We start from the raw sequence: 24,051 nt of genomic DNA, 5'->3' as shown, positions 1-24,051 counted from the left end.
AAATAAGTAAATAATAAATTATTAAATAAATATATTAAATAATAATAATAATAATATTCTTTAAAAATTAGGGTATAAAAATATTATAAGTAAAAGTAATAATTAGATACGAAAAAAATTAAAAAAAAAATAAAATAAAAATACTAATTATGAAAAATTAAGAAATAAAAATAATAATAATCAAAAAAGTAAAATAACAGTAATAAATAATAATTTAAAAACAAAAAAAATATATTAAATAATAATAATAATAACATTCTTTAAAAATTAGGGTATAAAAATATTATAAGTAAAAGTAATAATTACGAAAAAAATAAAAAAAATAAAATAAAAATACTAATTATGAAAAATTAAAAAATAAAAATAATAATAATCAAAAAAGTAAAATAACAGTAATAAATAATAATTTAAAAACAAAAAATAATAAAATAGTATATAATAAAAATGATAATAATTAAAAAAAATAAATAAAAATAAATATATCTAAAAAATAAAAGTAAAATAATTGAATTGCAATAAATAAATAATAAGTTGTGTAATAAATATAATATAAAAGGTGCGTGGAGTCCCGGAAAGTAGTTCTGTCTCTTCATTGCGGAAGGAAATATGCAGCGTAACCATCTCTCTTTTGTACTCTTCGAATTGGGTTGTCATATTATAATTTGTATATCTTATATCATGGTGTTTAGTCAATTTCTTGTATTCATTATTGGCGTTGCATTTGTATTGCGCACAAAACTGGGCCAAAATCAAATGAATTTTCTTTTTATTTTTCTTTGCAGTTTTTCAATAAATTTAAATAAGTTTCTTAATAAATTTAAATAAGTGTTTTAATAAATTTAAATAAATTTACATGTATTTTCATTTATATTTAATAATCAATAAATTTTTTTAAAATTATTTGCCCTAGTTGTCCATTTTATTTTCTCATGCATTTCAGTCGATTTTTGTATAGAAATTTGACCGGCGTAGAAGCAAAATGCGAAACAATCATACATATATTATGTCGTTTGCACATTTGTCTGTATGTTTGCGAAAGCAAATGTTCTACAAAAGCATATTTCTATACTTAAACAAAATTATTTGAACCATCGTATATTTCTTACATGCATAACTAAACCATACTTAAGACAACGCCACGAAAGTGTCAATAGTGGTGTTGGTGGTAAGCACATAAAAAGTCACAATGTGAACGCAGGTTCGAATCTCGACGGACTTAGTCTTTAATTTTTGCATTTTAACATCGTAATACTATACTAATAAATATTTTTCTTACTAATAGAAATTAAATTTATCACAACAATATACCTAATATATGTACATATACATAATATTGCTGTGATAAATTTAATTTCTATTAGTACGAAAAATATTTATTAGTATAGTATACGATGTTAAAAGGCATACATCTTTCTATCCTATCTTGTGTATCTGCACATGCTCATATGAATGTATGTATATACGCATGTGCGCTTTCAGAAATTCAAAGAATTCGCACAAAAAAAAAGAGAGACGAACGAAATAAAGTCACATAAAATAGTTGAGAATTCGCAAAAATGAAAGACAAACGAAAGAAAAATAATGCGCAAGCATACATAAGCGTACTGTACTTATTGACCGCATTATTTTTGCGTAAAACCTTGGAATTTATTCATTAAAATCACCACTCAGAAGTCGTTTTATCCGTTGTAAGCGAGCGATTTTCGAAGAAACATCATTTCTAATATGCCACAACACAATATTAGAAATGAAGTTCATAAACCTCCCGCTGTCAGATAAAACGATATACCTCGTCATCGCGGGTCGATTTCCAAAAAATTTAAATGAAGACTAACTACAGAAATGATCCTGTAAAGTAAAGCCTTAATTTTTCATCTTTTTTTTTTTTTTTTTTTTGAAGAGATGTGGGGGGGGAAATCTGCTAAAGACACCCTGGCGGGTAGTGTCGGATTCGCTTGATGCGCCTACCGACTAAAACCCCCCACACTGGTTGCCAACCATATGGTTATGAACCTAGAAGATAAATTGCGGGAGAAGGAGGAAGATTCAGTTGCGAGCTCAGTATATACAGTAATAAACCTTTTCTTTGTTTACATACATATACTCACCTCTAGAAAATCTTAGGGTGTTGTGTTACACTTTTTTTGCTACTTTCATGGTAATCAGGGTGTTGTGTTAGCATTTAAACTACATATAAATTTTAAATTTTGATGACCGAGACTTTAAAAGATATTAAATAATGCAAGTGTTTACGTTATTTAAGTGATTATATTGAATTACTTTGCATATCTGTTCAATTTTATTGGGATATTAGTTGTTGTTTAATGTTAAATCAGTTGTTGTTTTTTTTGTGCAATTTTTAAACACGCTTCAAGTATTTCCAAATTTTTGTATGCAGTAGGATACAATCCTGGGTGGTAATTTGTCGTTTGACATATACAAATTGACAACTCGTTAGCCGTTATAGGAAAACATCAATTGGAAATTGAGTTTGAAAAGAAAGATATGTCGAAGTTTTTAATAAAAATACATATTAGTGTTAATAATAAAGTTTATATTAAAAATTGTAGAGCTTTTTTATTGCTGCGAAAATTCACAACCCGACGTTTTAAAATACTTTTTATAAGAATTAGAACATATTTTTCTTTAAGAATTTTTAATAGGCAGGCAGCCAGCCCTCATTTTCGTCACATAAAATTTTTGTGCATTTCACATAGGTAACTACCTCCCCCTTTTAAAAGTTAGCTTCTGTATTTTAATATATTTAATAGAGTCGTAGGATTTTGGATGCATCTATTGTGAGAGCTTAGAAATCTTTATTAATTATTAAATTATTTTGTGCAATATTTTTATTTAAATTTTTATGTAAATTATTAATTATGTTTATTTTAAGTTGAAAAGGTAAAAATAGGCCTACCGGGGAACCGAACACCTAAAAAAGTCCGTAACGCGCTTTATTGCAAACCTCTGGGGTGGTGTGGAAAATGCAAAACTTAAATATTGAAAAATAAATTATCAAAAATAGTGTACGGATGAGAATTAGAACGATGTATTAAAAATTCAGCTTCAAATGCCTAAATATCTTCTTTCTAAATTAAAATTAATGGTAATAATATTTCAAAAACTTACGAATACAAACCGTTTTATGTTTTCTGTCTGTCAATTGAAAACAAATACATTCAGAAGAAAACTCACCACCGAGAGATCTAAAAACAGGGCTGCTTTTTATTAATAAGAGCTCTCTACATAAAGAATATCTGACTATCAGTAAATGATATTTTTATGGGCGAAACATGACACACTATGGCGTTTAAATCAAATATTAGTCAATATATGTCATTAATAAATAATTTCCTTTTATATTAAGCAACAATATTTATAGTTTTTGTTATTTAATAGAATAAATTTGCTAAGTATTTACTGCCTCAATATATACAGCACTACGTTGCTACGTCTGAAAATCCAAGATGGTCGCTATTCACCCCTCAGAAAGCTACCACGAAAAGGTTATCTACTGTATATACTGTGGTTGCGAGCGGTGGTGGCCCTCAAATGAATCTGACGGTAATAAGCGAAGCTCGAGGTTTGTAATTTTTCTGCCAACGCACAGTATTTCAGCAAAATATACGCAAAATAGTTGAGAATTCGCAGAAATGAAAGACAAACGAAAGAAAAAGAAGCATAACTTCAATAATGCCAAGCATACAAACCTTTGTGATATTCGCAGCAGCAAGAAAGAGGTAACTATACGATCCATTGTATATTTTTTCATGTTAAATAACCAAACCATGGTTTTGAGAGACAACGCAAAACAAGTGGCAATGGTGGTGAAGGTGGTAAGCTAATCGAAAAGTTACGAAACGTAGGTCATGAATCCCAACAGAATTTATTGAAGTTATACTTCTTATACGAGTTCGGAAAAGGTTGCGATAGATTCAGGTTGCACAACCTTGCTCAATATGAATCTATGTAACCTTGCTCAAGCGCAAGGTTGCTCAATTTGAATCTACGCAACCCCTTGCTCAATATGAATCTACGCAACCTCGTCTGCGAAGATGTTCGAGCAGCAAGCGAAGCGGTGACAATCGGCGATCGTTTGTTCGTTTCTTTCGGCACAGTTCGGCTTTTCTACCAACAACACAATGTTGCCATGCAAGAATGATAGAGTACAAGATTGCGCAGATGAGAGACAAAACATTTTTCGTTCTGCGCATCTACGTCACACGGCTCATAAATTTCGTGAAATAGCTTGAGTAGCAAGTAAATATTGCTTGTTAACAAGAATGTTAGAGTAGTAGAGTTTATAGCTGCCAAATTTTTTACTGCGCCGTGTGACGTAAGCAATTGTATGTTTAGTATAACGGACCTGCGCAATGCGTAATCTCTTTTCTATCATTCTTGGTTGCCATGCTTATGCTGTTGTTGTTTTTGTAGAACAATGTTTCAATTTTTGGTTGGTGACATATTCAATTAAAAATAAATTCTGTTGGGATTCGAACCTACGTACCTACGTGCTCGTCGTAACTTTTGAAGTGCTTACCACCTCGACCACCATTGACACTTGTATTGCGTTGTCCTAATTATGGTTTGGTTATGCGTGAAAGAAATATACAATGGTGATTTTAATGAATGAATTCCTTTTGGTTGAAACTCTCTGCGTTGGCCGTTGAAAAGTTAAGACTATACTTCTCAGGATCATTCATTTCTTCAAAGAAATTAATGACATTTAGAAATATACATATATTTCGTTGTCATTTCCATATTCGTAGCAATAGAAGTTCTATGGCATAAGTAAAGTAATGGCCGCCGATTGTCACCCCTTGCCGCTGTAGCAGCTTCGCCTATGTGTACGCATATGTAAGTATGTTTGTATGCTTGTGCATTATTCGGCAATGTATGCAAATATATCTACAATTAAGTATATATGAATGTATGAACAAGTCAATGCGCGCACATGTAATAAGTATATTGATAAGTGATGAAAAATTTCTGAACGCGCACATGCGCATAGGATAGAAGATGTATGCCTTTTAACATCGTATACTATACAAATAAATATTTTTCTTACTAATAGAAATTAAATTTATCACAGCAATATTATGTATATGTATATTAGGTATATTGCTGTGATAATATACTGACTTAAGTATGGTTTGGTTATGCATGTACATAAGAAACAAACGATGGTTCTAATAATTTTGTTTAAGTATAGAAATATGCTTTTGTAGAACATTTGCTTTCGCAAACATACAGACAAATGTGCAAACGACATAATATATGTATGTATGATTGTTTCGCATTTTGCTTCTACGCCGGTCAAATTTCCATACAAAAATCGGCTGAAATGTGTGAGAAAATAAAAAATGGACAACTAGGGCAAATAATTTTTAAAAACTTTATTGATAATTAAATATAAATGAAAATACATGTAAATTTACTTAAATTTATTGAAATTTCGTTTCCCATTTTTCGGTACTTTCAAATTAATTGATATAAGTAAATGACAGTGATAATACGCATAACACAGCGGATTCCAGGTTATGTGATGGTAAGTTTCTCTTCAATATTTTAATTGTCCGTAATAGATGCACCTTCTGCATTAAACTTGTGTCTTGAAACTAATATCAATTGGATTGGCAAAAATTTTAATGTTTTGATTTTAAATTGATTTTACAGCGGAAGAAGACAGTGTAGCCCGTGTTTCAAGAGGAGGGAAAACAGTACAATATTATCGTGAATACCGAGTACAAAAGAAAGCAGAGCGGGAAAAGGAGAAATTGGAAATGATAGCTGGCAGTCAAACGAAGAAGAGGAAAACAGCTGCGGAATATCAGAGAGCGCGTGAAAAAAGATTCAACGTTTGCTGTTCCATCAATCTCTGCGGGAGCATCTATAACTACTGATGAATCAACGGTCCTCAATTCGCCGATAACTGCTGGGCCTTCAACGCGTGTTGATGGATTACAAAAGAGAGATGATTACGCTGCATATTCTCTTCCGCAACGAAGAGACAGAACTACTTTTCTAGTCAAAGTTCCTTCATTTACACTTTGCTTTATTCTTCATTTTATATGCATAATAAATGTATAAAATGTGAATTTAACTTTTCTAGTTTTCTTTCATATAAAATGATATGCATTTCTTGGAATATCACTAAGAAGTATAACTTCATCCGCGCGTAGGGACTCCACGCACCTTTTTTTTTAATTGAATATGTCACCAACCAAAAATTGAAACATTCTTCTACAAAAACAACAACAGCATAAGCATGGCAACATTGTGTTGTTGGTAGAAAAGCCGAGCTGTGCCGAAAGAAACGAACAAACGATCGCCGATTGTCACCGCTTCGCTTGCTGCTCGAACATCTTCGCAGACAAGGTTGCGTAGATTCATATTCAGCAAGGTTGCGCAACCTGAATCTATCGCTCCCTTTTCCGAACTCGTATAAGAAGTATAACTTCAATAATTGATTTAAAATAAGTAAATAATAAATTATTAAATAAATATATTAAATAATAATAATAATAATATTCTTTAAAAATTCGCGTATAAAAATATTATAAGTAAAAGTAATAATTTCGAAAAAAATAAAATAAAAATACCAATTATGAAAAATTAAAAAATAAAAATAATAATAGTCAGAAGGCTTTTGATTGGTTCTGGAGACTCTACGATACTGGGAAGTATTACTTTTCCAGCAGCACAACATATTTAGGGCATATCTTATCCATCGCTCCAATTTGAATGCTGTTTTGATCGGCGTAGTTAATTTGTGGATCGTAGCTGAATGCCGATCTATTGCTGTGAGCTGAAATCCCATCACGCCTTCTAATTGCTACTGCACGTTGTCTCTCTCTCTGTGTCACCGCTAGACTCTCGGGCACGTGCCTGTGAGTTTCTGTCTCTCAGTCCAGCAAGCCGCTGCGAGCGTTCGGTGCTAGATTCTCTGGCACGTGCTCGCGAGTCTCTATCTCTGTTTCCAGCAAGGCGTTGTGAACGTTCGGAGCTCGACTCTCGTTCGTAAATCTGAGAAGTGAGCGTTGACACTGCACTCTCTTGCCCGTGTTTGTGAAATTCTTGTTCGATTTTCGTCGTTCTGCGCTCGACTGTATTTCGCGAACCTCTGACGATCTGATGTTTTGACGAATCGAACGATCGGCGCTACTTTCCCTTGCGCGAGCTTGCGAGGTTCGCTCTCTATTCTCAGAAAGTCGCTGCGAGCGTTCGTCGCTAGTTTCTCTGGCCCGTGATTGTGATGCATATTCTCTTTGACTTTCGAGTCGATCAGAATATTCTGAAGATGATTCTCCAATACGCCGAATCTTTGCTAATCTCGCTTGGGAGCTATGTTGAGATAACTGGGACCTTTTTTTTAGGCATAATTGTTTGAAAGTTTTGGTTTTCAAGTAAAATAAATAAGAATTAATTTGATTTTAGTATGAACAGTTTATTGAATAGAAGTTTTCATAAAAAAAATACATACAATACTTAAATAGGTGTTTTAAAAAGAGTGTGACACTGCTATAAAAATAAACTGTCACGGTTTAATCAAGTAATTAATGCGCAGTTTTGAAAATAACTCCTAATCGATAAAAAGAAAATGTGCTCTATCTGAAATGTGTTCAATGGAAAAATCTAAATGTTCAATATCGGTAGCGTCCGCTGCGTAAGGAGTCGACCGCGCGACTGAGCCAGAGAATGTAAAGGGTACTAAAAACCACAGTACGTATGAAAAAAGCGTATATAGAACAGCCTGTTTATCAGAGATAATTCGAAAGAAAATAAGAGAAGTTAGAAAAAGTTATATATGTTACATACATACATATGAAAATGTAATAAAAAAAAAAAAATAAAAAAAAATGTAAAAAAATACAAAAATTTTGCAATTAGGAAAGGATTTTTAGTATTAAAATAAAAAACATATTTTCTCACCAAAATAAGAAATGAATTTGGCACTACAATAAAAAGGATGTCTATTCAACGTGAACCAAAGTGGCAGTGAATTTGCTTTCCAAACATGCCGCCTTATATACTATTTTTCTATGGCATATAAATTTCATAAAAAAATCAAAAGTTTTCAATTTACGTATGAAAACTGTTGCCTCAGCCAGAGAATGTAAAGTATAGATAGATAGATAGAATCAAAGTAAGGAATTCGCCGTTGTCGCTGCTGTTTAGCAGAATTGAGCACGTGCAGTGTATAAATAAAGAGAAATGCTTTGAAGAAAAATATACAAAGCATCCTGTGAGTCACATATGCGTGATTATTTTGTATTATATGAACCATTGTTTTCTGGAAAATGGTAAACATTTTCATTATTTTTACAAAATCGGGAAAAATTAGAAAACGTTATTTTAATTTTATTTTTCTTTAATTTAATTTTTTAATTTTTAAATAAATTAATATTTCAAATAAATTATATTTATTTCGACTATTAAAAAGTGAAGAAGAAAATGTATGACCTTCATGAAATATGCATATTCGCATTATTTCGTTATCATTTCCATATTTGTACCAATAGAATTTCTATGACACATGCATATGTATGTACATATGTATATTATTTCTTTGTCACATTTGTCTGTATGTTTACGAAAGCAAATGCGAGCCATTTACATATGTATGTACATACATACATTCATAATAACAAGTTTCGCACGCTTCTTTCGCATCTCCGTTGTCACGGTCAACCAATGGCCGAAACTTGCGTTTTGTCAAAGAGTCAAGTGCTGAACACATTGAGCACGACAGACTGCAAGCGACATCTGTCAAATATTAAAATACAAACGTTCTTAGGGACACAGTTATGTAGTTGTGCAGCTGCCTCAATACCTGTGTCCCTAAGAACGTGTGTATTCTAATATCTGTCGCGCTCATTGGTTCAGCACTTGTGTGATGATAGAAAATCCAAGCTGTGCCGAAAAAAATAAACGAATGGCCGCCTATTGACCGTTTCCCTTGCCGCTGTAACAGCTTCGCCTACACACTAGCGTAAATATGTATACATATGTATGAGCTTGCATACATATCGACGCAGACAAATGCGGCGAATTCCTTACCTTGAATCTAACAAATGTTCGACATCGAACCCTCACCTTCTCTATACTTTACATTCTCTGGCTGATAACCAGACATTGAGATTACGGCCCTAAGAAACTAAATTAAGCACATATTATGCGACTATATACATATACTATATACGCATATAAATTTAATAAGATTTGTAGTTGTCTACATATGTATGTACCTACATATTAATTATAAATATAAATATAATACTTCTAAAATACTGTACATCATATATAACACATACAAGTATACAAGTATACATACTGGTATGTGTGTATTTAATTAAGAGGAAAGTAGAAAATAAAGAAATAAATTTTGAATTAAAGAAATAACCTCAAATCGTACACGAGTGCAATGCTTTCTTAACTAAACCTCAAAATCTTAATAAAGAGGTGGGTTTGATATTATAATATAAAAAATTTCATAAACACAGCGAGTGTTGCTAAAATTTTCGAAGAATATTATTTTAAATATTATTATTATAATTTTTTTTTATTATTTGTTTTTTTATTATATTTATTTTATAATTTATTATTTACCTATTTTAATTAAAATTGTTTCAGTTTTTAATATTTATTTTGTTGAAGTTGTAATCTTAATATTATCAATATGGCAACCTTCTAAATGGTATTATCTGTAGCATAGTAGATTTTACATTGTACATTGAATTCTGTTCAGTTCTTATTAAAACTTTAAACTATAAACACTGCGTTTCATTATCCATGGTTCTCTGCAACAATGGTTATGGGCGCAGGTCAGAACGCATAGAACACCATTTGTTGTAACTGAAGTGAATTTTCAATTTCGTGTGTGCGCGTTTTTTAAATAAGTTTTTAAAATGAGTTTGTCTCTGCAAATCGAAAAACTTGCAGAAGATAATTACGATGTCTGGTCGGTATCTGGGGACAGTTGCACCTGTCTGTGGGCACTTTTAGGGGGCAACTGTGATTGTAAGCGTTAATAATGGACCCGTTCTGCGCAGATACCCTGCTCTCTATTCCCGGGCCCGTAACGCAATTGTCAGTCTGCCCCTCCCTACTCAATTCCTCACTCAGTCTCCCCCTGAAGGCGCTCCAGTTTGCCCTCCGAGGGTTGCGTCTAGGGGGGAGTTGTCTTACCTCTACCTTCAGCGCGAACCTTACAATTCTGTGGTCTGACAGGGAGGGCTCCGCCGAGACCCTCCACCGTGAGACCCAACCACTTGCAGGCTCGTTACTGAAGGTGATTTAAAGCACTTCCCTTCTGCTTATCGTTATGAAGGTGGGTTCGCTCCCCACATTCTCTATTGCTAAATTGCTACCAACTACATATTCCAATAAAGACTCACCCCTCGAGTTGCAGTCCGTACTGCCCCACAGCCGATGATAAGGGACAGCCTGTACCTCCTCCAGTACTCCACAAGTCTTTCCACCACCACGGGGGGTGCTGTGGTTGCCTCCCCCAGGAAGTAGGCTGATGCCAGGACGAAGTCCTTGCCTTCATAGTCCCTGGCCTGTACCGCCACCAGGTCCTGCGTCAGGAATTCTGAAATACAGAACAAATTAATATTGCTCCTGGCTACTATACAAGTTCTAGGTCGCTCGCTAGAGTGATCCCAGATTACCTTGTTGCATTCTGTCTTGAGGCCTTTGACCTCTCCTTTGAAGATCCAAGGCTTTTGGATCAGCAGGATGTCCAGTTTTTCCGCTGTGAACCTGCTCATAACGACAGCCGAAGCTGCCTCGGCGTGATACAGATTCACCTGGGCGACTTCCATATCGACGGCCACTATAATAGTGGTTCGATGAGGGCAAGTCCTCATCCCCGCCGTCGTTCGCTCTGCTGTCCATGAGATCTCCTAATCCATCGAGGAGTTCCTGGGTGGAGGGGAGCTCTGCTCCCGGGACAACTGCGACGTCCGAGGTCGCGGCAGGCGTGGCCTGCTCAACCCTGCTTACGCTGGGTTGTTCCGCGACCTCCTCCACCTGCATACTCTCCACCTCCGAGGCCGCCACAGACGTGCCCTGTTTGGCATTGCCTTCGCTTGGCTGAGTAACTGTCTCAGACGCCTCCTTGCTCCCGGTGGACGCAGGCTTGTAAGGCCTTATGACCACCGTGCTGTACCTGTAAAACAGGCGGAAGCTCGCCGCACGGATGTACCTGTACGAGCCGTCGTCCACGTACAGGTGTAGTCTCCATCCTTTAAGTTTTCCTTTACCCTCGACTTTGCTGCTGACAATACGCCAGGCCGAGATGCTGAGGCCCCGGTTCTGGTTCTTAACCAGACCCAGAGCAAACTGGTAGGGCTTGTCTCCACACCGGGGGAGGAACATCGTCATGCTATGCAAGACCGGTATGTCCTCCGCCCTTTTTGCACAGAGGACGGGACCCGTCCAGCCTTCCAGCCTCCAGCTTTGGGGCAAACTCCCGCAGCCAGTCGGCGGACATCTCGTCCATGCAGTCCACCTGCATCATGCCACCTGCAAAATCCACCCCAAGGAAGGACGCCGCGTATTCATCTCTCCTGAATACCTCTTTCATGAGGAGGTCCTGGAGCACGGTAAGCTGCTCCGATTCCAGCGCCTCCACCGGGGCTCCTGCGGCGTTAACTGCCCGCTCTTCCGCTTCACGGTCTGTGGATAGGTAGCTGCACTGGCATGGCCACGGTCAATTGCCCGGCTGCCTTGCGCACGAACGGACGCAGTTCTGGCAGGCTCCTTTGTAGTGGGAGCCGTGCTCCTTTTGCTTCTACCTTTGGCCAAGGCTTCCGCCACCTCGGGGGTCTTTCCGCCCCGTAGGTGCCGCAGGTACCACTTTAGGCTGGCCCCGCTCATGCCCTTCCTACGAGGGTCATCGCACCCGCCGGGGTTGCCAGCTGCCGGGAGAGGGCGTTGCCCTCCCCTCCTGCGTTTTCTTCTTCTCTTGCTCGCGCCGTCGGTTTTGCCCGACATGACTCCCCTGAATCTGAGCAGCTGAGCCTGCTACAGGAGGTCCTGGTGGTGCTTTTAGTTCCAACCGCGGCCTTCGACGCTTGAACGCCGCTGCACGAGGGCAAGTCGTCGTCATCTTCCTTGGCATGCTCCTCGAACAGCGCCCGCTCTTCTGGCGAGAGAGCATCAAGGAAGCTGAACTTCCGCATAGCTCCTTGACCCCTCCCGCTTGCAGCTGCGCCGTCTCCCTTGTCCTTCTCCTGATCCTTACTCGTCGTCCTATGTTGTCGCCTGGTCGAATCAATGGGAGTTGTTGTTTTTATTATGGTTTTGGTTTTTTTTTGTTGTCGTTCAACTTGTCCTTACGACCCTCGGCTCAACGAGGTGAGCTGTCGGGTCTACTTAGTTTATGGGGAACTAGGAAGTCCGCCACGCCAGAGCCCTTTGGCGCGGTAAGGCCACAGTTACTCCCCAATTCGACCCGGTGTTGGGGAGGCTCCGTTCCAATACAGCTGAATTTACCTCCTGGCTGCAAATCATCCAATGGGCACGGGAGTCGCATAACACCCTGAATTAGGAGGTGGTAGCTCTTGGTTGCCGCACGCATGCGGCACCCGTCAAACTACCTGGGCAGTGCAAGTCAGCACCACCCACACCGGTTGGGGGGTGCCGAGTATGCCTTGCGTCAAAGCCCTGCACCACGACAGAGGCGGCATCATCTTACTCAAGTTGACACAAGACCATAACGGCAGTGCATTTGGAAAAAATTTCATAATTTTACATTTAGGTATAAAACCGATTTTCTTGCATTTAAACATTTAGCAATCCATTTCGAGTTGATTCAAATCATTAACTTCACATATTAAAGTTAATTAACCTTCTTCATCTTACAGAAGTTGGCATAAAGCCAAAACGGCATTTGGAAAAATTCCACATTTTTACATTTAGGTATAAAACCGATTTTCTTGCATATACACATTTGGCAATATATGTCGAATGGCTTCAAATCATTAGCTTCACACATTAAAATTAATTAACCTTCTTCATCTTACTGAAGTTGGCATAAACCCAAAACGGCAGTGCATTTGGAAAATTCCAGAATTTTACATTTAGGTATAAAACCGATTTTCTTGCATGTACACATTTAGAAATCCATATCAAGTTGCCTCAAATCATTAGCTTAACATATTAAAGTTAATTAACTTTCTTCATCTTACAGATGTTGGCATAAAACCAAAACGACAGTGCATTTGGAAAAATTCCAAAATTTTACATTTAGGTATAAAACCGATTTTCCTGCATTTAAACATTTAGCAATCCATATCGAGTTGATTCAAATCATTAACGTCACATATTCAAGTTAATTAACCTTCGTCATCTTACAGAAATTGGCATAAGGCCAAAACCGAAGTGCATTTGGAAAAATTTTACAACTTTACGTTTACATAGGTTTAAAACCGATTTTCCTGCATTTAAACAATTTAGCAATCCATATCAAGTTGCTTCAAATCATTAGCTTAACATATTAAAGTTAATTAACCCTCATCATTTTACTCAAGTTGACATAAGACCATAACGGCAGTGCATTTGGAAAAAAATCCATAATTTTACATTTAGGTAAAAAACCGAATTTCTTGCATGTACACATTTAGAAATACCTATCAAGTTGCTTCAAATCATTAGCTTAACATATTAAGTTAATTAACCCTCATCATCTTACTCAAGTTGACATAAAGCCATAACGGCAGTGCATTTGGAAAAAAATCCATAATTTTACATTTAGGTATAAAACCGATTTTCTTGCATGTACACAGTTAGACATCCATATCGAGTTGATTCAAATCATTAGCTTAACATATTAAACTAACTCACAGAAGTTGACATAAAGAGTCAAAGTCAAAGAGTCAAGTGCTGAACACATTGAGCACGACAGACTACAAGCGACATCTGTCAAATATTAAAATATTATCTTAGGGACACAGTTATGTATGTAGTTGTGCAGCTGCCTCAATACCTGTGTCCCTAAGAACGTGTGTATTCTAATATCTGCCGCGCTCATTGGTTCAGCACTTGTGTGATAATAGAAAATCCAAGCTGTGCCGAAAAAAATAAACGAATGGCCGCCTATTGACCGTTTCCCTTGCCGCTGTAACAGCTTCGCCTACACACTAGCGTAAATATGTATGCATACGTATGAGCTTGCATACATATCGACGCAGACAAATGCGGCGAATTCCTTACTTTGAATTTAAGAAATGTTCGACATCGAACCTGCACCTTCTCTATACTTTACATTCTCTGCATATACTATATACACATATAAATTTAATAAGATTTGTAGTTGTCTACATATGTATGTATGTACATATTAATTATAAATATAAATATAATACTTCTAAAATACTGTACATTATATATAACAAATATAAGTATACCATTAAATACAGAAAATCATACATACAAAAATACATAAATACATACAAGTATACATACTGGTATGTATGTATTTAATTAAGAGGAAAGTAGAAAATAAAGAAATAAACTTTCAATTAAAGAAATAACATCAAAAAAACGTACACGAGTTCAATGCTTTCTTAACTTAACCTCAAAATCTTAATAAAGAGGTGGGTTTGATATTATAATATAAAAAATGTCATAAACACATCGAGTGTTGCTAAAATTTTCGAAGAATGTTATTATAAATATTATTATTATTTTTTTTATTTTTATTATTTGCTTTTTTTGTTATATTTATTTTATAATTTATTATTTATCTTTTTTAATTAAAATTGTTCTGTTTTTTTATTATATATTTTTTTACTAATTGATTTTTTTTTAATTTTTTATTAAATTAATTACACAACCTATTATTTATTTATTGCAATTCAATTATTTTACTTTCATATTTTAGATATATTTATTTTTATTTTTTTTTTTTAATTATTAGATATCATTCTATTATATTTATTTTATTATTTTTTTTTTATTTTTCATAATTAGTATTTTCATTTTATTTTTTTTCGTAATTATTACTTTTACTTATAATATTTTTATACGCTAATTTTTAAAGAATATTATTATTATTATTATTTAATATATTTATTTAATAATTTATTATTTACTTATTTTAAATCAATAATTTTTTTTATTTTTTGATTTGTTTTTTTAATTTGTTCATTATTATTTTTTTTATTTTTATATTTAGTTTAAAAATTTGTATTTGCTTACTTTAATTATTATTTTTTTTTGTTTTTAAGGTTTCGTTTCTTATTACCATTATTTTAATATTTTTATTTTTTCATAATTATTACTTTTATTTATTATAATTTTTATTCGCTAATTTTTAGAGAATATTATTATTATTACTTTTTAATTTATTTAGTTTGTAATTTATTATTTACTTATGTTTATGTATTTCTCTTCTTGGTTCTTGAGAAAGCTATCAAAAAAGTTCACAACTCAAGTGTCGGTCCTTTGTTTTGCAACAGTTAAAAATTATCTGAAATCCATGCATGTAGACCAGAACACCCCCTTAAACAATTTCTACTTATTTACGTACTATATATGTAAATACAACAAATGTACATATATGTATAAGCGCCATTTTGAATTCAGCCATTCATGTCAGCTATGCTGATGGCAGTCACCGTTGTTAGGGACGGGCCGCGGCGTTATGCAGTTATGCAGTGTGTCGTTAAAGCATATTCATTTCGCAGTATCTATGGTGAAAATTGTTTAATGCACGTCGCCATAATTTCTATGGCCGTACAGGTTCAGTTGTGACGAGCTCCTGATTCGTGACCGGACCTGGCTCTGAACACAAGCTCCCAGGACTTGTGTCAACCCTTGCGTGGCCTCCCTGCTTGCATAGATAACCACGGGGTTCATAAAGGGCAACTGCTACAACGTGCGGAGATAGCGGCTTGAAGCGGAGACCCAACAGAAAAAATGAATACACCGCAACTACAACAAAAAACCCAACAGAAGGAACAGCAAAACAAAGACGGACAAGAAGAGGAATATGGAACGGTGTTCCGCAGAAGCAGCAGGATACTCAGATCCCCCATACTCACCGACACTCCAAAGCAGACGGACAAAACTGGTGAAAAGACAGACTCAAGGGAGACTCCGGCCACACAAGCAGCACCGGCAAAGCAGGGAGAAAGGAAGAGTACCCCAGCTGCCACAAAAGACGGAAATCAGAGCTCGCCGAAACAAGAATACATCACCCAAATGAGACGAGCAGAAGAAGAATCCCTTGAAAAGTGCAAGGGGATAGTGCAAAAAATGAAGTTGGCGATGGCGAAGCAAAAGAACGTCAGCATGGACGTAAAGAACGGAGCGGCACAGCTAGACGAGCTCTTCGACGTCATTAAGAGCTACCGCAGAAATTGGCTCACTGCGGAAACCGAGAAAAGGCGGGTACACCTAAGCAGACGCATCACGACCCCCGAGTCAGCAACCTCGAAGCGGCGTGCGACAAGCCCCGTGGAGTCGCGAGAAACTGTGCGACCACGACACGAAAACGACGGCCAGGGGCAAAAAGTTTTGCCTAAAAAAGCCAGGAAAACTCACGTCAACGAAGGAACGAGGGAAGAAGCGCCTAAAAACGAAAAAAAGAAGCAACCAGTCAACAACATGGCCGCAAACCAGAAAGGAAATAACAGGCCGAAACGACAAACAGAGGCCGTTATAATAAAACCAGCAGAAGGAAACAGCTACGCCGAAGTCCTCAAGAATATCCGTAGCAAGGTAGATCTTAAAGAGGCAGAAGTCAAAATCAAATGGATCCGCAAAACAAGAGCCGGAGCCCTATTACTAGAGCTAGAGAAGGGACAGTCCACAAAGGCCAACTTCTGTGAGGCACTTAAGTCCACTCTCAAAGAGACTGCAACTGTAGCCGACCTCAAAACTAAGGTTACTGTAGAAATTAGAGACCTCGACTCGCTGACAACAAAAGAGGAAGTAGAAGGGGCTGTCAAAGAAGCGCTACAGGACCCCACCGAAGGCTTGGCGATTAACATAACAGCTCCTAACACAAGAGAGCAAGTAAAGGCATATGTAACGCTGGACCAGGATAGAGCTGATGCACTAATGCGACAGGCACGCATCCAAATCGGCTGGGTTAGCTGCAGGCTGCGGCTGAAAGAAACCCCCAAAAGGTGTTTCCGCTGCTTTGGTCCAGGACACTTAACCTGGGACTGCAAAGGGCCCGATAGAAGGGGACAAGGTGTTTGCATAAAATGCGGCCAACCAGGTCATAAACTGAAAGATTGCGACAAGCCTCCTTCATGCTGCCTTTGCAAAGAGGGCAAACATGAAAAAATGGATCACATCCCGGGCTCTGCAAAATGCACGGTATATAGAAATTACCGAGGCAAATGAATATCCTACAGGCCAACATGCATAGATGCAAGACTGCCGACGCACTACTCACGCAAATGGTGACGGAGAGCGACTACGAGATGATCATCATAAGCGAGCAATACAAAAAGAAAGAGAGAGGTACCTGGCTAGAAGATAGCAGCTCAACCGTCGCTATATGGCTACCACCAGGGAGTAATATCAGCACGGTAAACAATGGGAACGGCAACGGGTTCGTCTGGGCCAAATGCGACCTTTTTACAGTAATTAGCTGCTACTTGACGCCAAGCGATAGTACACGGGAATTCCAAGGAAAGCTCGACAATATCGAGGATACAGCCAGGTCTATAGAAGGTCAATTGATTGTCGTCGGAGACCTAAATTCCAGAGCCGTAGAGTGGGGTCTACCAAGCACGGACTCGAGAGGAAAGCGCATTCTAGAAATGGCTGCGCGGATAGGGCTAGTAGTGCACAATACGGGAAATGCAACCACGTTTAGAAGACCGGGATGCGAGGAAACCACACCAGACATTACCCTATCAACAGAACGCATGGCAGGCTCAACAAAGACCTGGAAGGTCCTGAAGGTTTACACTGGCAGCGATCATCACTACATCTCATTTTCGATCGACACGGGAACAAGCGTTAACCAGCAGAGGAAAACAACTGGAACACGAAAGTGGAACATTGCGAAGCTAGATAACTCCGCAATAGACGACCAAACCCATCTAGCAATTCCCCCATAATTGCAGGAAAACTGTCGAGCACACAATGCTTAATATAACAAGAGCCTGTCAAAAAGCAATGCCCAAGGCCTCCCCCAGCAAACATAAAGCAGCAGTTTACTGGTGGACTGCAAATATAGCCCAACTCAGACGGACATGCCTCCGCCTTCGCAGATCCTACACGAGATTCAGGCGTAGAGGAGCCGCAACTCAAGAAGCCGATCAATACAAATCAGCAAAGAAGGAGCTAAAGCATGCCATCGACGATAGCAAAAAGAAAAAATGGGAGGAACTACGCGAGGATATAAACAGAAACCCCTGGGGACTCGGGTATAAAATAGTGATGAAGAAACTCGGCGCTCGAGCAAAGCCACCTGATCTAACCGCTGCCAAAATGGATAACATTGTGAACGCGCTATTCCCCACACACGAAAGCAGGGCTAGTGATCCAGAACAAACACTAAGATCTGACGCAAATCCCCCGGTTTACCCTTGAAGAGCTGCAACTAGCCACTGCCAAGCTCAAGGCCAACAAATCACCCGGACCGGACGGGATCCCATCAGAAATTCTCAAAATAATCGCTGCAGAGCGCCCAGGAGTACTACTGAACATGTACAACGCCTGCCTTGAAGCCGGAATATTCCCTGAACCCTGGAAAAAGCAACGGCTGGTGCTAATCAGTAAGGGAAAAGGAGACCCCAATTCGCCATCAGCATACCGCCTTCTATGTATGCTTGACACAGCGGGAAAGCTATACGAAACCCTGCTTAAACCCAGACTTGAAGCGGCTATCAACGAAGCTGGAGGACTGTCCCCTAGACAATATGGCTTTAGACCCGGCAGATCAACCATAGGAGCAATAAAATGCGTCATCGAAAGCGTAGAAGCCGCACAGCGTAGATGGCATAAATACAAAAGAATAGTGTTGCTGGCGACTCTAGATATCCGAAACGCCTTCAACAGCGCTAGATGGGTAGATATGATCGACGCTCTCGAGAAAAGCTTTAAGGTACTCGACTACCTCAGGGCCGTGGTGCGGAGCTACCTTAGCAACAGGGAACTGCTATACGAAACTAAAGAGGGATCACGACAGATAGCGGTCACGTCAGGAGCAGCACAAGGATCCATCCTCGGACCAGACTTATGGAACATTAGCTATGACGCTATATTAAAACTAGAAATGCCAGATGAATCGTATTTAATAGGCTACGCGGACGACATTGCAGCAGTAATCACAGCAAGGGACACAGAAGAAGCGCGAAGAAAGCTGAACCAGGTCATGATACGGACCCAAGCATGGCTCGACTCACACAGCCTCCAGCTCGCTACGGAGAAAACAGAGCTACTGCTGCTAACAAACAAGCACATACCTCTCGAGATAAACATGCATACGACTGCGGATATTCTTAGGACAAAAAAAGCAGTTAACTACCTAGGCGTAAGACTGGACCCCAGACTAACCTTCTGGGTACAAATCCAGCACGCCGCAGGAAAGGCAGCGAAGATCACCTCTCAACTGAGCCGACTAATGGCCAACATAGGAGGCCCCAGTAGGAGCTCCTAATGTCGACAACAATCAGCGTTTTATTATACGGAGCTGAGATATGGGCAGATGTACTTAAAAAGGAAAACCGGCGTAAGGTAGCGGCCAGAGTGCACCGCACTGCAGCCCTCAGAGTTGCATCAGCCTATACGAACAGCAATATTAGTTATAAGCGGAAATGCCCCAATTGACCTTCTAGCATACGAAAGGAAAAAGCTGTGGGAGCTAAAGCAGTCATCCGATAACAACAAGAGCGCAATAGAACAAATAAAAAAAGAAACATTAATAACATGGCAACAAAGATGGGACACCGAAAGTCGCGGCAGATGGACGGCCAGGCTTATAAAAGATCTAGACTCATGGACAGGCCGAAAATTCGGAGAGGTCGATTTTTACACAACCCAGCTGTTATCCGGTCACGGGTACTTCAAAAAGTACCTCCACAGAATGGGAAAAGTCGAAGAGCCGTCATGCCTATATAACGACGCGACAGAAGACGACGCTGAACACACATTCTTCGAATGTGCGCGTTGGCAAGGAGAACGCACCGCTGTAGAGGACCTGGTTAGCCCAATAAACGCGGACAATTTAGTCAGCGTTATGTTGGAAAGTGAAGAAAACTGTGGGATCATCAAGAAATTCGCTGCACTCTTGCTACGCAGCAAAAAGCGGGACCTGGACGCAGGTGCGCAGATGTAAATCTCTCAATGAGAAAAATGGAAAGCTACCCTGAAGTAATGTAAACGCGGTCGGTCCCAGGGTGGGCGACGGTTCCTTAGAGGGGTGGTTTTTAGTGACCTGCAATACCGCTGCTGTGACGATAGCGCCGATGATGCGGAAGGCATTTTCAAATATATTTTTAAAAAATTTTAAATATTTTTTTAAATATCTAATATTGTTGTCTGCCTATTATATTCGAGTAAGATCGCGTACAAACCTCATTTTTTAAATATTTTTTAAATATTTTTTTAAATATATAATAAGTTTGTTGTCTATATATACATTCGAGTAAGATCGCTGACAAAACCTAACCAGACATCCATTAGTGTTTCATTAGCTAAAATAATGCTTTAGTTACAATTTCTTAAGCTGATAATTTTTATTTTATTAGGTATAATTTTCTTAGGCTTAATAAGCTAAAATGTTGCATCTATAGGAGTTTAGTATTATATTTTGTTTTCACATAACGGTTGTTTGTAAGTCCTTAAACTAAAAGAGTCAGATATATGGTTATATATACCAAAGTGATAACTATTGAAGGGTGACGAGTAGAGTCGTTTTCGGATGTCTGTCTAAGTCTGGTCTAATCCGTCTTTTTTTAAGTACAGTCCGTCCGTCCAAAAACAAGTCCTGCTGTAATCTTAATATATAATGGATGAGGTTTGTACGCGATCTTACTCGAATATAATAGGCAGACAACAATATTAGATATTTAAAAAAATATTTAAAATTTTTTAAAAATATATTTGACTATAAGAAGGTTAAAATTTTTGAAGATGGGCGAAAATATGCTTTAACGACACACTGCCCACAAAATGGCGGAAACCGAAAACCTATAAAGTGTCATAACTAAGCCATAAATAAAGATATTAAAGCGCTTAAATTTGGCACAAAGGATCGCATTAGGGAGGGCATATTTGGTCGCATTTTTTTCAGATAATTTTTAACTGGGCGTGGAAGGACCCTTGAGTTGTAACTTTTTGTACATATCTCAAGAAGAAACTACTATAGTAAATGTTACAAACTAAACTCTACAGAGTAATTTTCTTCAGGCATTTCCATATAACAGTTATAAAAATGGAAGAAATTATGGATAAAATATTAAAATTATGGTAATAGGAAACCTAAAACAAAAAAGGTAATAATTGAAAAACACTAAAAATTTTTAAACCGATATAAAAAAAAAAATATCAGAAACAAAAAATTTTACGGAAGAAATTGCAAAAGGAAGCTGCACCCAGGTTTTTTTTTTAAATTGAAAATGGGCGTGGCCTCGCCTTCTTATGGACCAAAAACCATATCATTTTGTATCAGGAAAAACTTAGCCATTTCAATGAAATTCATTATGCATATTTTCTTAACAGTCTAAATGAATGACATTTACGAAATATGGGTGAAATCGGTTCACAACCACGCCTTCTTCCAACATAACGCTATTTTGAATTCCATCTGATGCCTCTTCTGTATAATACGAGTATATATGTACATTAGGAATCAATGATGATAACGGAATAAAACTTTACACAAATACGGTATTTGAAAAATATGTAAATGATTTATAAGGAAATTTCGATTATCACTTTATCATCAAGATTTTTTATAAAATGTTCGGTGACACCCGAACTTAGCCCTTCCTTATTTTTGTATAGAAATTTGACCGGCGTAGAAGCAAAATGCGAAACAATCATACATATGTTATGTCGTTTGCACATTTGTTTGCGAAAGCAAATGTTCTACAAAAGCATATTTCTATACCTACTTAAACAAAATTATTTAAAAAATCGTATATTTCTTACATGCATAACCAAACCATACTTAAGACAACGCCACGAAAGTGTCAATAGTGGTGTTGGTGGTAAGCACATAAAAAGTCACAATGTGAACGCAGGTTCGAATCTCGATGGACTTAGTCTTTAATTTTTGCATTTTAACATCGTAATACTATGCTAATAAATATTTTTCTTAATAATAGAAATTAAATTTATCACAGCAATATACCTAATATATGTACATATACATAATATTGCTGTGATAAATTTAATTTCTATTAGTATGAAAAATATTTATTAGTATAGTATACGATGTTAAAAGGCATACATCTTTCTATCCTATCTTGTGTATCTGCACATGCTCATATGAATGTATGTATACGCATGTGCGCGTTCAGAAATTCAAAGAATTCGCACAAAAAAAAAGAGAGACGAAAGAAATAAAGTCACATAAAATAGTTGAGAATTCGCAAAAATGAAAGACAAACGAAAGAAAAATAATGCGCAAGCATACATAAGCGTACTGTACTTATTGACCGCATTATTTTTGCGTAAAACCTTGGAATTTATTCATTAAAATCACCACTCAGAAGTCGTTTTATCCGTTGTAAGCGAGCGATTTTCGAAGAAACATCATTTCTAATATGCCACAACACAATATTAGAAATGAAGTTCATAAACCTCACGCTGTCAGATAAAACGATATACCTCGTCATCGCGGGTCGATTTCCAAAAAATTTAAATGAAGACTAACTACAGAAATGATCCTGTAAAGTATAGCTTAGTGTTGGGGACTATCGAATAAAAACAATCAAGTTATTCGATAGTTCAGCAATTTTCATTCATTCGATAGTTTTCAAGAAATCACTCATTACTATTTTTTTCGTTCATTCGTTCTTACCAATTTTTTTTTTCGTTCATACCAATTTTCGTTACGAATATTTTGTTCGATACTCAAAACGAAATTTTTCATTTTGTATTTTTCGAATACTATTTTATCAAGTAGATATTCAAAGATTTTTTGTACGAATTCATTTATTCTATTTCAATTGGTATTATATTCAGCAAATGTATGAATAATGCTTAAATTGTGTATATTTCAAAATTATGTTGAATGATTTATATTGAATTATGTGTGTTAATGGAAATTAAATTGAATGCATGTATGAGTGGTAGAAGTTAATAGATGCTTAAAATAGATTTAAGTGAAAAGTATTAATAATATTAAATATAGACTTATAAAGCGATAATGTAGGAGGCATCGCCAAATTAATAAGATGACTAAAGTAGATTCATATGGTCATCGGTATTTGGCAAGATTAAATGACAGTTTCTAGTCTGTTTGATAAAATCCAATTGCTTTGAATTAAGCAGGTTGGCAACTTGGTTATGTATTGCGATTCGAAATTGTAGCTATGTATACATTCACTTAACCGTTTTAACAGTTGGTATTATTTGCAGCATCGATAGTAAAACATTTGAATTGGGTCGCAACTTATATAAATATTGGTATTAGATTTTTAATTGCAGTGTTTTCTGTGGTAATATAAAATGTATTTATGTATTTTGTAAAGAAAATGCTGAAATGTTTTTATACATAATTAGATAATACAAAAATGCGCCCTGGATTAAAGAGATCAGCCGTGTGGGAGTTTTTTTACTAATAATGGTAATAACGTCAACTGCAATATTTGTAAAAAAAATTTAAAGTTTGCTGGTAACACATCAAATATGAACGATCACCTACGACGAAGACATCCATCATCACATAGTGTGGAGGAGACTTCTTCGGCGATAGTCGAACGAGCTCCTGCTGTAAGTGACTTAGATATGCCAAGCTGTTCTTCAACGCAAAGAGATGTGAACTTAACAGTGGAAACTATTGAAAGTGAGATAAGTAGTGCTTCTTTGGTACCTCCTGTGAACGTAGAAACTACAAGTTCTTCAACA

At 37.0% G+C, this 24,051-nt stretch overlaps 2 pseudogenes; both read right to left on the bottom strand.

The window, feature by feature from the left end:
- Nucleotides 1-1,662: 1,662 nt before the first annotated feature.
- LOC126766791 (small nucleolar RNA U3) lies at nt 1,663-1,865 on the bottom strand (annotated as a pseudogene).
- A 20,817-nt stretch (nt 1,866-22,682) lies between these two features.
- On the bottom strand, nt 22,683-22,885 carry LOC126766792 (small nucleolar RNA U3; annotated as a pseudogene).
- Nucleotides 22,886-24,051: the final 1,166 nt, after the last annotated feature.

The sequence above is a fragment of the Bactrocera neohumeralis genome, unplaced genomic scaffold (assembly GCF_024586455.1).
Source record: "Bactrocera neohumeralis isolate Rockhampton unplaced genomic scaffold, APGP_CSIRO_Bneo_wtdbg2-racon-allhic-juicebox.fasta_v2 ctg2549, whole genome shotgun sequence".
Lineage (NCBI taxonomy): Eukaryota > Metazoa > Arthropoda > Insecta > Diptera > Tephritidae > Bactrocera > Bactrocera neohumeralis.
This window is presented reverse-complemented; position numbering and strand designations above follow the sequence as displayed.